The 14,249-nt window shown below is 45.6% G+C and overlaps 1 long non-coding RNA gene across 2 annotated transcripts in view; it reads left to right on the top strand.

Annotated features, from left to right (window-relative positions):
* The window catches only part of LOC121202582 (uncharacterized), a 39,938-nt gene extending 26,120 nt beyond the window's left edge, over positions 1 to 13,818 (top strand). Inside the window, exons 2-4 of one of the 2 annotated variants that reach the window (XR_005898326.2) lie at positions 9,351 to 10,058; positions 10,659 to 12,134; positions 12,393 to 13,818. This is a non-coding gene — a long non-coding RNA (uncharacterized LOC121202582). Of the gene's footprint in view, positions 1 to 9,350; positions 10,059 to 10,658 lie in introns of both variants that reach the window. The other variant, XR_008696668.1, reaches the window with a different exon arrangement.
* The last annotated feature ends 431 nt before the right edge of the window (positions 13,819 to 14,249 follow it).

Here is a 14,249-nt window from a genome sequence, read left to right as displayed (position 1 = left end):
CGCAAGTAGTAAGTCATTTCCTTTCCCCCATGGCCATTCATGGCCTTTGCAGTGACTCTAATATTAGGAAATATTACTGCAAGAATTATTTTCTGACATTCAAATGTTATTGCTTCCACCAGGACGTGCATGTTTGCCGCCGCCGCCGCCGCTCGTCCGTTCGCTGGGATACTTGACTCGTGTGACAGATTGGAGGAGAGTGACGAGCGCTCGCTGTCCTGCTGCTGTCTGGACACACTAGAAATGTATGAATAATTGAGCGTCTCACTAAAAAGGCTGCGGTGAGGGGGCGTTGATAATGCGAGGCCTCGCCGCTCTGACCCCCTCTGACCCCAGCAGCGTCTCACCTCCTCCCCAGCAGGAAGCGCCGCCGCTGGAGACGCGTCCCAGGGGCCGAGTGTTCTGGGAAAGACGCGAGGAGGGAATGAAGGAGGCGTTTGTTTACTGGTTGACTCCAAATCCAAGTTTTATCATCGCTCCGGTTTGTGAACGTTCAATATACTAATACATCCACCTAAATGAAATCACCAGTTTTATGAGCAGGTCAGTTTTTCCTTTTCATTTTAAAAAGGCACACGGCCCTTAAAAGTGTTTGCAAAGCTGAAATAATTATGTAAATACTTAAGTGCTGGTGAATCAGCAAGTCAAGCGATAGTAATACAATGTTGTGTCTAGACGCTGCATTTAGGTCTTTTTTTTTTGGTCAGAAGTTCAATAATTTATAGCTGTTTTCCACTTTCCCCTGGCGCTTGGTTTCCAGCGCTGGCAAACGCGCCGTGCCAAAAACCCTTTCTGTACACGTTGTTATCTTCAGCTTTTATTGTGTTGGAGAAGCGTGTGAACGCACCGCGCCCATAAAAACCCACAGCCGTGACTCACGCTGCACAAAGAGCCTGTGAATGTGCCGTCATGTCATCGCGGGGCCGCGGCGTTTGTGCTCCCGCTGACCCGTCCTGTCGGGAGGCCATTTTGTTTCCTTTGCTGCGCGTCAGCTCGCAGTTTCTCCCTGTTTGTCCCGCAGCGGCTCCTCTGAGCGCCCGCTGTGACACGGGGTCCTCGCGCGTCCGCCGGAGCAGAGAGCGCTGTCGCCGCCGACAGCAGGACTCCGCTCCGCTACCTGCCGCTTGACAGCCTCTCGCCGTCTGACGGCGGCGCTTTGGTGCCAGCTGCTGTTTTTAGGGGTTCGGCCGTGAATACAGATTCCAGGATCGGTGTCAGGCGTGCGGTTGTGTTGGTGCTCTGTACATATTTGGAGGAGGAGGGACCCCCCCTCCTCCCTGAGCTCCCACTGCACTTCCAGTTACCAGAAGCAGCCCTGAGTGAGTCAGTGGGTCGGGTGGGGGGTGATGGTGGTGGGGGGGCTGTCAGGCAGCAGCTCCCAATTACTTGGCCTTCACCCGCCTGAGCATCTTCTCGTGCAGCTTTGTTTTACCAGCATCATCTCTGCTACACCAAAACCTGTCAGTGGAGGGGCTTTTAGGAGCCCCCTCTCCTCCCGCCTCATTCCCAGAATCCTCCCCTCTTCCTACACCGCCTGCGTGTCATCCTTCTCTTCTAATGAGAGGCAGGGATCAGCGAGGCAGACCCCTGGAGTTTGACAGAGCTACCTGTTGTGCCTCCACATTTCTTCCTCCACAGCTCTCTCTCTCCTTCCCTCTCACACTCGCCCTGTCTCTCTCGCCCACTCTCCCTAAACACCAGAGCTGTCGACTCCTGGCAGTTTGATTCTAAACTGTTCCCCCGTGTCGGGAGTAGCTGCCATGACAGAGAATAAAACGGATGAAATGTAGAGTTTGTAGTGAACAATGTGAGCATTGGCTTCCTCGCTGCATGGTTCGTGAAAGGCCAGAGTTTTCTCTTTTTAGCCGGTCTGCGAGGGATTCTTTGTATTGTGTTGATGAGCTGCGGATGAAATAGGTTCAAATCTCGGGAAATGCACATATTTGTTGTACTTCCGAGATGTGAGACTGCAGTTCAACACGAGGAGAAGAAGTAAAGGGGAAAACAACTCCCCTAAAGTCTTCTTATTCAAACCATGTGCATAAAGGTAATTAAAAAGTGTGATTGCACTAAATCCATCCACTTTTAGCTTTGGAAACTTTGAATATGAAGGTCTTCTTGCACGAGGCTCATTGTTTCAATTAGTCTTCATTATAGTTACAGTCAGGTTTCAATCAGCTCCTCCTGCCTCAGGTTTTCATAGTAAACCTCATCCCCATGTTTGACCTACAAGTCTGCAGGTCTGCCAACGTTTCCATCTCTCGTTCAATAAATAATGAATAAGGACATTTAGAGACGCAAGCGCATTTACAGCGGATATAAATGCAACACTCTGTTGCTCCTTGTGTAATTCTAGGCTATAGTGCACCACCACGAACCACGACTGGACCTGAGCTCCTCAGTGCTTCAGCCTGTGGTCCCAAGAAACAGCTGCTTCTTTCCAAACAGTTTGTCCATCATCTAAAGCAGTGGTTGTTCCTCCCAGTGCCTGATTCCACGCCGCAGCCTAAACATTATGTGACTGCATCAAATGGATAAGCGCTAATGAGTGTGTTTCCCAACAGCACCTAACTGATCCATGCTACCAGGCACAATTAACCAGTGCGAGCCAGTTTCATCGTTGGCAACAGATTAGAAGGAGCTGAGTTGCTACAGTAAATAGCTGCGGGCAGAACTTTGGTGCACGATGTGAAATGCATCCGTTGGACGCGGCTCGTGTGAAACCCGCCGCCGCCGCATGTCACCGCGACGCAAAGGAACTCTGGGATTCTCATGCAGGCGCCGCCGCGAGGGGGGGGGGGGGGGGGGGCAGACGGGTCCCCGTTTCCCGCTGCACATGTTGAGCTGGAACGTTATTTAATGGTGTTTTTAGCCCTACCAACAGTTGCCATGGCAGCCGTTTAATGAGTGACAGCGAGCGCTTGTGCGCCGTCACCCGCCCGGCGCTCTATTTCAGGCCGCTTATTTCCAGTATTCTTGGAGATCTACTTGAGGTCAATCAGATTATGGTTATTGTTTGGGCTGACATTTTAGCAGCCGAACTTAACCCGCGCGTTGCTGTGTTCGCGGTGGGAACAAGACGGCAGAGGTGTAAATAGTGGCACCACTGCACAGCATCGTGTTTTGTCAACTTGCTGTCAGCGGTGCACTTGGCAACATTCTCCTGTTTTTCCCGTCACCCAGACGTTGTCTTGCACGTGCCTCCGATGTGATTCATGAATCAACAAAAAAAAGAGCAGCGATATTTAATTAGGCTCGTGAGATTGATTTGTATTCAACGTGAAAATGCCACTTTGTGCTCTGCGATAACGGTTTTAGTTATTTATTCGCTTTACTTTTCGGTGGCTTCCTCGAAGCCTTTGCACAATGCAGCAAAGGACAAAATGGAGAAAACAAGGAGAAAGGAGAAGACAGTGACTTCTCGAGCTCTCGCTGTTCAGCTCACACGCCGCTGTCAAGTAGGTCAATGCGACAGGCTTGACTGATTCCTCCTCTGTGGAGGTTTTGTTCAGCCTCTTGCTGAGTAGGTGCCTCGGTGGATTCACCTGTTTGATAAAGCTTACACAGATGCAGAGTGAGCTGCTGTTCTGTGGGGAGACCTCTGCGGGCTTCTTCTGGCCAAAACCAAAGAAATACCAAAATTTAAAAAACAACTTTCAGTGTTGTATTAAATTCCATCTAAAGTGCATGCAGTGCCATGGGACACACGCTGGTCTTTAAGCTCGGATGCTTCTTTTGAGGGACCGATCATCTCCATCGGGACCAGCTGAGCCTTTCTTCTTGCAGTCGTCTTCCCCCTCTTTTGTACGTTCCGCAGAATGTGGAGCGTATTGACTTATAGCCTAAACTTCGCGGACGCACTTCCTGCACACTCGGCTGCTTTAAAAAGACCACATCTGACTCATAATAGACCTCATTAGACTTGTATTGAATGAGCTCTGAGCCGGCGTAACGTAGCCCTGCTGTTAGCTGCTTTTTGCCTCCGTGTGTATGTTCCATTAGAGAATTAAAGATTAATTGCCAAATTCCTCCACTTTAAAGCATTGATTAATTACAGTGCGAATCACTGGTGGATCCAGGAGATTAATGTCATGAGATTCGCCCCCTTTTAGATAGCTATTGATTTTGATTTGCTCAAAAATGTCTGTCTTCTCATCCCAGGAGGGCAGAGGCTGCTTAAAGTGCGAGCAAAGTGCCAGGCATTTTGTGAGGCAAAGCTTAAAATATGAACACTGTGAATTAAGAATCCCTTAATTGGGTGACAACATGTTTCCAATGGCAACTGAGGATAAAACATTCATAATCAGGGACCGAAATGATTAACTGTGTGGTTAGTTAAGGTTTTGATATTAAAGAACTTACTAATGCTGAAACCAGCTCGCTGTCTACTTTCTGAGGTCTTCCTCCTCATTCGCTGTGCTTTTGCCCACGTACGATGCACAGCACGCTGCCGCTCAGGCGCAGAGGAAGACAGGCCTCCTTTTTGCGGTTGCCGCGTTGTCACTGTTCAGCCTCAGTCACAACAAATCAGAGCGACTGCAGCACGCCGTCTGTTGGAAACGGGGGGCTCTTCATCATTCGTGCGCCACTGGGAGGTAGTCTTCCAAACACGGGATTATGCCCATTGTGATCCGCCTAAGCACACTGTATTAGCCATGTTCTCGTGAAATCACATGAAAGCCACTTTTGAAAGGCAGGATGCTTGTGATACGCCTGTGTCAGGGGAACTGGAGCCGCATCCGAGAGCGCGTGATCTCCGATTCAATTACGCCTCCATTTTAAATGAGACATCTTTGCTGTAAAATTCCCAGATCCCAGATCAGGGAGTAAGTGACGGGACCCATGTGTGATCTGCAAAAAAAACCGGGGGGGGCAGATTCTTGCTGCCAGTCTCTGTAGAGCGTTCACCCCTCCTCCACTGCATTCACAGGTGATAGCAGATATGAGAGCATACGTGAGGCCTCGATCACACACTGTATATCTGCTCAACAATCATCTATTCCTTTTCATTTTTTTCCTATTTCCAATAGTGGAATGAAATGGCAGCCCCACAACTAAAGCATCGCCTTCTTTCTTCCGAGGCTCCACTCACCTGGGCTTCACATGGATGTCTGCGAGTCTCACCACACTCAACCGGTTGAACTCAATCAATAGAGCTAAGACAGACCATTGGTTGCAGGTCACGTAAGCTATGTTGTGGGAATGTTTGTGTCCGTGATTGAACTGCCTCCTGGGCCCGTGTTAATTGAGCTCCCCGTAATCACACGCGGACCCGCGTGATCAGTGTCTGCAGCCCTGGAAGTGGCGGCTGAGATTATCCTCTTACCTGGATGTTTCATTTTGAGGATGAAATTGAAATAGATTTTTGCCTCCCGCTTCCACATTCTGGCTGAAGCAGGAATGGAACTGACTCACCGAGCGCTACACGAGGCCGCAGCCTGCGTCGCTGCTCCAGGAATGGCAGCTTTGGTGGTGAGCTCCATCACATTAGTCCTCACTGAAGCATTTTAACAACCCGGGGATGGATTGCATGTTGTCCAGATGTTAACAGCCCCTCCTGCGTTAATACTAATGACCTGGGTAACGTAGCACGTCAGCATTTTCACGTAACCAGGGAAAACAGGCACTTAATCCTGAGGACATTTATATTTCCAGTCGGTGGAGCTTAATGACGTTGGCAATCCCTTGAATTGTCTTCCAGCGCTACAATAAGGTTGACCTTTTTGGTTTTTAGGGAAACGTCTGAACACCGGCTGAGTAGATTGCCATGACATTTTGTACAGACATCTATATTACCTGCAGGATAAATTAGAACAGTGGCCAAAAATGCCTTGTGTCCAAAAACTACCAGCAACACAAGCAGAACTTGCAGTTTGTGCTTGGTGCTAATTCTGTTAGCGTGCTAGCATTACGCGAACTTCATAACAATGCTTAAATTAGCATTTCTTACTCACTTGGAGGATAAAGTTGTTTAAAATGAATGATTCTCAAATATGTGTGCTTCTGGATTAACACATACTGTAATGGAGCCATAGATCCAGAGTTCTTCATCCACTGTTCTGGGGCCTTTCAGTGTAATAACTACGGATCCTGAGCGAGTCCTGTGATCGTAACATGGTTTCATTCATAGCCATAAGACCCACTAACAAACCTGTGAAGTCATTCTTCCAGAATTGTATCTGTAATCTGTGCTGTGTAAGATTTCCTGCGGTGCACTGTCCTGATGTTATTACAGACGTGTCTGAACTGACTGCAGCCCATCAACTGGCTCATGGACTCCTCTCCTCTGACAAGCCATGACTTTCAGCCCACGACTGCCCGAGGCTCATGGCAAGTGGTGTTCTTTAAAGGCCACTGTAATACCTAAGAATTAGATAAACAGTATTGGCTTCATTTTTAAAGTCTGCCATTCTTGGTGCTCATTCAATTGCACAGTATAATGTCGAAAAGATCTTCACTCCAGAGCTGAAGAAAGCCTTTATTTGTCCTTATCACATTTGTTACAATGTCACAACAAAATTGGTGCTCTGCATTTAACCCGTCCCCTGGGGCAGCAGTGGGCTGCCATGGGCACCCGGGGAGCAAGCGTGAGGTGTATTACTCAAGGACACACATGGTGCTCTGCTGGGTTTGAACCTGCAACCTTCTGCTTCCCAGGCCAATGCTCTACCCATTTATTTGTGAAGTCGGCTTCATATTTGCAGATGAGCCTTTACCTTCATGTCACCTCTGCGACTTGGATTAAACAATGCCAGCACCAAACTACTGGATTGGTCCTTGTCCTCTGAGGATGTGTTTCCAGTCACACCCCAATAAATCCCTTCGCAATAATGAATAAGGTACAAGCTCAATTCATTTTCCTAGTAAACCTGGGCAGGCTAATTTGTACAAACATTTCGTTTGGTGGATGCAATTAACCGTAGTGTGACACAGCAGAGACGAATCATACCAGAGAGGGTGACTCAAAATAGGGTCTCGCGTGTTTTTCCTTAGTTAAATTCATTAGAGTGAAGAAGTCATTATCTCTGCAAACTGCCACGGCTGAATAATTAATCATCCCATCACTTGTTTGTTTGACCTGAATGTATAACATTTATCCATGGCTTCTCACCTCCTGAGGAAATCCTTTCTTTAATTTGCGGAAAATGTTGGTGCCGCATCTTGAGTCCAGTCTTGATTTGCCTAATGCATAATAAATTGCAATTATGTGGCACTTTTAGAATTCAAGGCCAGCAGCACCTTGAGGTATAACAAGAGGCCTTTAGAAACCCAAACTAATGACCACATTACTTCTCCGCCCAGGACGACTACATGGCGACTTTTGTGTTTTCACAAATATAGTTGTCAAGGGAGTTTTGACCTTAAATGTCGCACAAAGCCCAACCATGTGAGGCGTAACGTTCCCTCCTGAGTTGAAAAGGTGTGAAATTCATCAACTGTGCGGTTACGTACTTTATTTCGTAGTCGTTTGTCTTTTGAGATCCATTTGGAATTTGGTGCCTTTTACCGTGTATTAAAACCGTACAATGCGCTTTCGTTTTTGTTTGCTTGTTTTGTCAAAGCTGACATTTTGGAGCTGCGGAACAAGCCTTTCACATCAAAAGTGTCAAAACGCCACAACAATAGCAGGTGAAAGTGGAAATAGATTCTGGTTGGCAATAACCTCAACTAGTCCCCAGTGTACTCACATGTACAAAGGGGGTTTTCATGCTTTTAAGGCCAAATAAAATCAAAAATAAAGCAGCCTTTGTGTTCTTACGTGTCCCTCATTTTCCTGCATTGATTTTTCGTACTGTAATTGATTAGTGCATGAAATGATACAAAGACTCACTGTGCACTACGCCGTGTGTAGCGGGGTAACATTTAACTCAGATTGGGTTTTTGTTGACTGTCGCAAGAAAGGAGCCATTTAGAAGATTGTGCTGTTGATTAGAAAACGAATTGTTTAAGGAGCTCAAAGAAATGCACTAATGCGAAATAAATTCTCCCATGGCGAACTGTCCGCTGGTCGCGGCTTGCCCCGCGTGTGCGCGTTGTCGAGAGCGCTGCTTCCGATGAACCGACTCCAGCTCGTGTCATTAATTAAGACACAGAGTGTTACGGGTCTAAAAGCCTTATAATGAGCCTGTTGGACAGAAAACTGAATAAATGCTGAAGACGAAGGAGAAACTGCAGCTAATCAAAGGGTCCAGTCAGTGTATTTCTAGTGTAAAGACCTGTGAGTGGAGGCTGAAGGCAGAAACAGTTGGCTCTCAATCAAACAAGTCCTCCAGAACCACACACACACACACACACACACACACACACACACACACACACACACACACACGCTTTCCAGACATTTGGATTTAAAAGGGAGCCAAAGATCAAATTGCACTTAAGAGACAAAGTGTGAGCAGTCTGAAGCTGCTGTTTAATGACGCCCTTTGTTTGTTTTCTGGGAAATTCACTTTCTAATCTCTTGGACTCTGTGAAGGCTTGCCAGGGAAATAAAGCCCCTTGATTTCTTATTTTATCTGTGGACAACCAAATCGATCATCGTCTCCTCTGCACCTGCTCCAGCAGGTCCAACCAGTCCGAGCAAATAAGAGAGGCCCATGCTGTCCATCCTGCCCTCCAATCAGGTCTATTTAGACTAGGCTGTTTCAGCGGGAGGATGAGGCACACACTGGTCCAGCGCTACTCGGTGTCTCCTAGAGACAAGTGTTCAAAAAAAGCAAGCCGATTTCCCAGGATCTTGACACATCTAATTGAGATTTCATGGCCTATTTTCCTCCAGATTCGAAGCCTTGCTCCGTCCTGCCGCGAGAAGCATCTCCCCCAGGGTCCAGATGAAAGAAATTGTTTTCAAGTTTTATTTGGTTTTTGTTGCTTTAAGGTATTTTTTTTTATCACGCTGGAGCAGCATTTCAATAAAAGTGCTTCTTTTTATGTTCAGTATCCAAAGTTACTGCCTTTGATTTGATTTGTCTGAAAGCTAGTGGAAAAAAAAGTTTCTTTCATCAGAATAATTCATTGGACTTCATGCACAGATTGGCCATGATTGTTGCCAAAAAACCAAAAAACTGCTGCTTCATTGTTTTGTTCTGACCATCACAGATTTTCTTGCTCTTGGCTGTCAGTCACTAGAGTAGACAGAGGATTTAAATCCTCCATTTTTACATATTTGAGCTCATAGATATCCATTGCGCTGTAAAAGTTTAATATCCATTCCTGTTTGAGCATTTATCATCATATGGCTCTAGGTAACACAATAAAGACACAAATTAATTGATTTGAAGTCCATTTGCTTCACAATGAATATTCCCATATCAATTTATCTCTCCAACCATGTGCTAATATGTCTACAGTCCCTTGCTCCTCTACGCTGACATCATCCAGTGTTGCATTACGCAGCCCTGACCGCCTCAGTGGCAGCACCGGCTTCCCAGCAGGACCCGTGCTGGATGGCCTCTGATCAATGACATCATGCACGCGCATCAAACCCGAGCACCATGAGGGAATATGTGAAAGTCAACCCGGCCCCACCCCTCTGAGGCTTTTATTTCTTCTGGATTAATGCAGGTGACATGACAGCAAAGCATTAGCGTCAGCAGAGCAAAGACATTAGGGGATCTTGTTCTTTGGGGCTTGAGATTTAATGTTCTGTTTGTTCTTTTTATGCATAACAGCACTGCTTGCATATGAAGTATCAAAGGCTTCACAGTGATACTTTGACTGAACAGTCTGGTATCTAAGAAGTCAAGAGTGAAAAAAGGAAGATCATTTCTCTGTTCTTAGAGTACAGTAGAGAATGCTGCTGCTGCTGCTGCTGAGGTACAGTATATGTGGTCCAGCAGCCCAACACATCAGATACTTTGGCATCCATTTGACCTTGACTGGCAGGAAACCAGTAACAATAACAACGGGTTTGAGCTGGTATGAGTTTCTCTGTTGTTCCACCTCTCAGCACTGCAGTATATTTTTCTAATGGTCGTCCTCCCAGGTAACAGGCATCACCAGCAGGCCTCGACCGAGGGAGCGGCTTTGGGGGATGAGGATGCAGTTTGCTTCGAGAGGTCCGTGTTTATGTGTGTTGGCAGTTGAACACATAATGATAAGCGGTGGGAAATGGGATTTTAAGAAAGCGGAGCCATCATTTACACAGTCACAGCTCACATACGTGTTTTCCCTCTGTAATGAAGTCAGACAGACAGGTCTTTTCCTTTAGTAAAGCACTAGTTGGGTGCGTTTGGTTTATGTATTCTGTTTTGCTGTGAATAGCGTAAACTAGCTGTTTTATCCTCTTTTTGGCCGTTCCTTCCTTATACAGAACCAGACGATGACATTTGGCTGCTATCACTCATTCTGCCCAAAACAAATGCAGAAGGCAAAGCCGATTTAATCAGATGTGACTGTGATTGTTTTCAATAAAGACACAAAACACCAGTTTTTCTTTCCAGGTGACCAAAGTTGAGTTAGTAAATGAGAACATGTGTTTTATGGTCTGATATGAAGTCATGATGAGACAAAACTCATCCAAAACCTATTAACCCTGTTATATTCTGTTTTTATAGTTTACCCAGAGTGCTGCAATCTCAGAGCAAAGGAAAACAAAACGCACTCCAAGCTCTTATACAGCTGTTTTTTTAATGCTAGCCTCATTTGCACTGTTCCAGGAAGCTCATCTCAACATGCTGCAGTCCAGTCCCAGCAGGGAGCGACAATAATCACCTCCATGCAACGCTGAGATCATTGTCACACAAGAGGCTCCAGCACAGGAAACATTAATGCCTCATGGGAACCGCTATTGACATCTTAGTCCCCTTTACTGGGATCTATTGAAGAGCCAGAACACCTGAGTGTGATTAAAATGCTCCACTGCACAGTTACCAGTGAGTGTTCAAGGAGGTCAAGAGCAGCCACGCCCAGTGTTTAACAGCAGGAGCTGGGATCATGCGTGATGGCTGTAGTGGATACTGGTTCGCACTGGAGCCAGTCTGAAGCCATATTTCCTCTTGAACCCGGGACCTTTAAATAAGGAGCTTTTGCCCCGGCACCTCGAACCCAACACCATCTGAACAAACACACCACCCACGCTTTCCTTCTGCTACCTACCAACCTACGAAACATTTGTACAGTGCAGTTTGTACATTTGTAATGTCCTTTACCACCTTGCCGGAGTTTTTTTTTAACTGATTCATTTGGAATCACTCCTGTTTAGATTTATCGGGTTCTTTTGCATTAAAATGTGCTGTTTGGATAGAAATGTCACTGCAATTTAAAAGACAATGCAAGTAAATGTGAACATGTCATTTAATGAAATTATCATCAGAATTAATTTCCACAATTTAAGTGTGCAACTTTATTTTCTACCGGCACGCATTGTACTGTAATCCAGATCATCCACAGGGCACCAGAGGAGGAGAGCGCCCCCTACCGTGCTCCACAGTCCACCTGAATCAGGTGGAGACCCTGGGCCTCCACATTAAGAAGATGGATTAGATTAATGACCGTGGCACTGACCTGCACTCCCTCTGAGAGGCTGCAATCCACGTAGTACACATTTGTTTGTATTTGTGGCCCTGAAATATAGATGGATATGTGATGCCCAGTCATAATCAGGTCTGCATGCAAGCACATTGTTTCCATTAAAGTAACACTGCTTTACAGCAAAGAGTTCCTGGTGAGCCACCTTTTAGCCCATGGCCAGTAAGCATCACATGACCATGTCTCCCCTATCAGATAATGTCTTTAAGTAACTATAATACCCTTCTGTAGCTTTAATGGGAGTCTGTTTGTGACTAAGATTAATTAAAGGAGAAAAATAAAAAACTATTCACACAATAGCTTCTTTATTTAAACAAAGGGTAATCTGTGGTGATTTTGAAGCTATTCCTTTAAGGCCACACCCATCAGCCAGCCAATCACAGCGTAGGCAGGAAGCTACTGCACCATCTGTGTCCAGGTTAGAGCAGGAAGTCTGGTTGATGAGACACAGACACATGGTTTACCTGCCAAAACAAACCACAGCATATAAACACATCCTAAACCCACAAGGGCCGTCGTTGCTGTCGGTGAGACAGCGGAGAGACATGAAACGAGCTAAAAGCTGCGACTGGATCCGGACAGAGGAGCAGCAATGTGCAAACCTTGTAAGCTTCATAGAAAGAGGAAGGAGAAACAAAGCTGGGAACGGCTGCTTGTCAGCTGGTTCGTCGCTGTAGGAGTAGTTGAGCTTTCTGAACCTTTTCATTCGAGTCACGTTCAAATGTTGAGTTCTACTTGTAAACATTTTTTCTGTGCTCCCAGTTAACATTTACCGACCCCAGACAAGCATTGTGACTAATGAGAGTTAAATATTCCCACATCACCCACACTGCTGTGTTTCTTTGTCTCCTTGCTGAAATCAGGATGGTTGTTTTCTTGCTGCTCCCTGGGTTTGGCATGGTGCTGCTGGCCAGGAGCACGCTGGGAGGCTGTGGCAGGAGGATGGAGCTGGACCAGAGCTACAGGAGCCGGGTAGGACTTTCCAATGACCGTTGCCTTGGATGCCACACAGGGCAACCTCCTGAGTGGAATAATATTTAATACCCCAGTAATCAGAGGGTGTGTGTGTGTGTGTGTGTGTGTGTGTGTGTCTGTGTGTGTGTGTGTGTGTGTCTGTGTGTGTCTGTGTGCGTCTGTAAGCAAGCCTCAAAGCTGAAAATATTGACGGCTACACTGTGATAATGTCTCTGGGTTTTTGACTTCAAGAGGAGACCCTGCTTCACTATGCAGCGCCTTTATTAGGTGTTCATTTACTGCGTCCATACGCTTCCTGTCCACCTCTATTAATAGGAACAAGTCAGAAGCAGTGGAGCTTCTTACCTTTCCCTGATTCATCACTGACCTTCCTTGTTTCTGATCTTTCAAACATAATCTACCTACAGAGTAAGCCTTTCTGACATTCTTTTAAGCCACACTTTAACCAGTTGCTATTAAATATAGGGCCAATAGGAAACTGAACTGCGTCATTGTAACAGTTCTTGCTATCTAAATGCTAATGATCTAAATTGGTATTTTTTGTGAACATGGATTATCTTCATTAAAGCCAGAAACCAGAGGAACAAGCCGTCATACCATATGTATGTTCAAAGACACACGTGTCACATCTTCTCATATACATTCTTTCATATTAACAAGGAGGAAGATAATTGGAATTAGACTATACGAGACGTAATTTAGCTGGAAAGCTCTTACTAAAGCTGCCAGGCCAATCGTTTTCCAGCTGTGTTCATTTTTTTTTTTTTAAAGAAACTTCTCAGCAAATCACTAGGACGTACATAGTGAAAGACACGCTGCGGCTAGTAGGAAGACACTTCAGCTTCCCACTATTATTTAACAATGTGCTATTTAAAAAAGTGCACAATAGCAACTTTCTTGCAAGATCGTGCATGATTTGTTATAGAGATAATTGTTTTCCATCTGTTTATACTGTATGTGAGTCGCCAAACTGTGTGAAACTACATGGAGTTATGAACCACTTCTTCTGCAATGGGCGCAATCATAAATAAAGTGCTGAGTTATGCTTCTCATAGCCAATGCAAGCTAACCGGCTTATTGAAAACATTTGTGTGGCACACTACATAGATTAGATTAGGGAATATGGACTATAATGTTATTCCAAACCCAAAGGGAATAATCTCTTCTATGCTAATGTACAGTTTTTCTACATTAATTTTAACCTTACCTAAAGATCATGGAGTACTGCTTTTCCCCCAGTAGGCCATGAATTAGGATTTCAGTAGCCCAGCATCACTTGAGGTTTTACAGGTGACTGGACGTTATTTAAAACGGGATGTGTGCAACTATGATGCAAAATACAAAATTTTGCACCAGTAATTTAATAATTGTGTCCTGTAAGAGAAGAAAGGTTGTTGTGGGACAAACAAGTGAATGCATTTAAGATACAAGCCTTTGTTTTGTCATTTAAGAGGAAGCATGGGGTTTATTTTATGGGACTGTTACTATTTTCACGCATGCTCTACTGTTGAAACTTTTCTGCAGTGAACTTATTGAGCTTAAGCATTTGGCCTGTGCTTTTCCAGGTTTATGTGTTTGAACCACTCCTCCCTGCTGAAAGCATCGATCCCCTCCTCGCATATATCCAAGCGAGCCTATCTGTTGCTCCACCCTCTGAAAGTCGACAAAAGATGTGCATGGGATGAGTCCGCTACCGCCCCTGCTGCAGAGTGCGCTTCGCCACTGTGCATCGTGCTCACGCTGCT

The sequence above is a fragment of the Betta splendens genome, chromosome 2 (assembly GCF_900634795.4).
Source record: "Betta splendens chromosome 2, fBetSpl5.4, whole genome shotgun sequence".
In the NCBI taxonomy this organism is placed as follows: Eukaryota; Metazoa; Chordata; class Actinopteri; order Anabantiformes; family Osphronemidae; genus Betta; species Betta splendens.
This window is presented reverse-complemented; position numbering and strand designations above follow the sequence as displayed.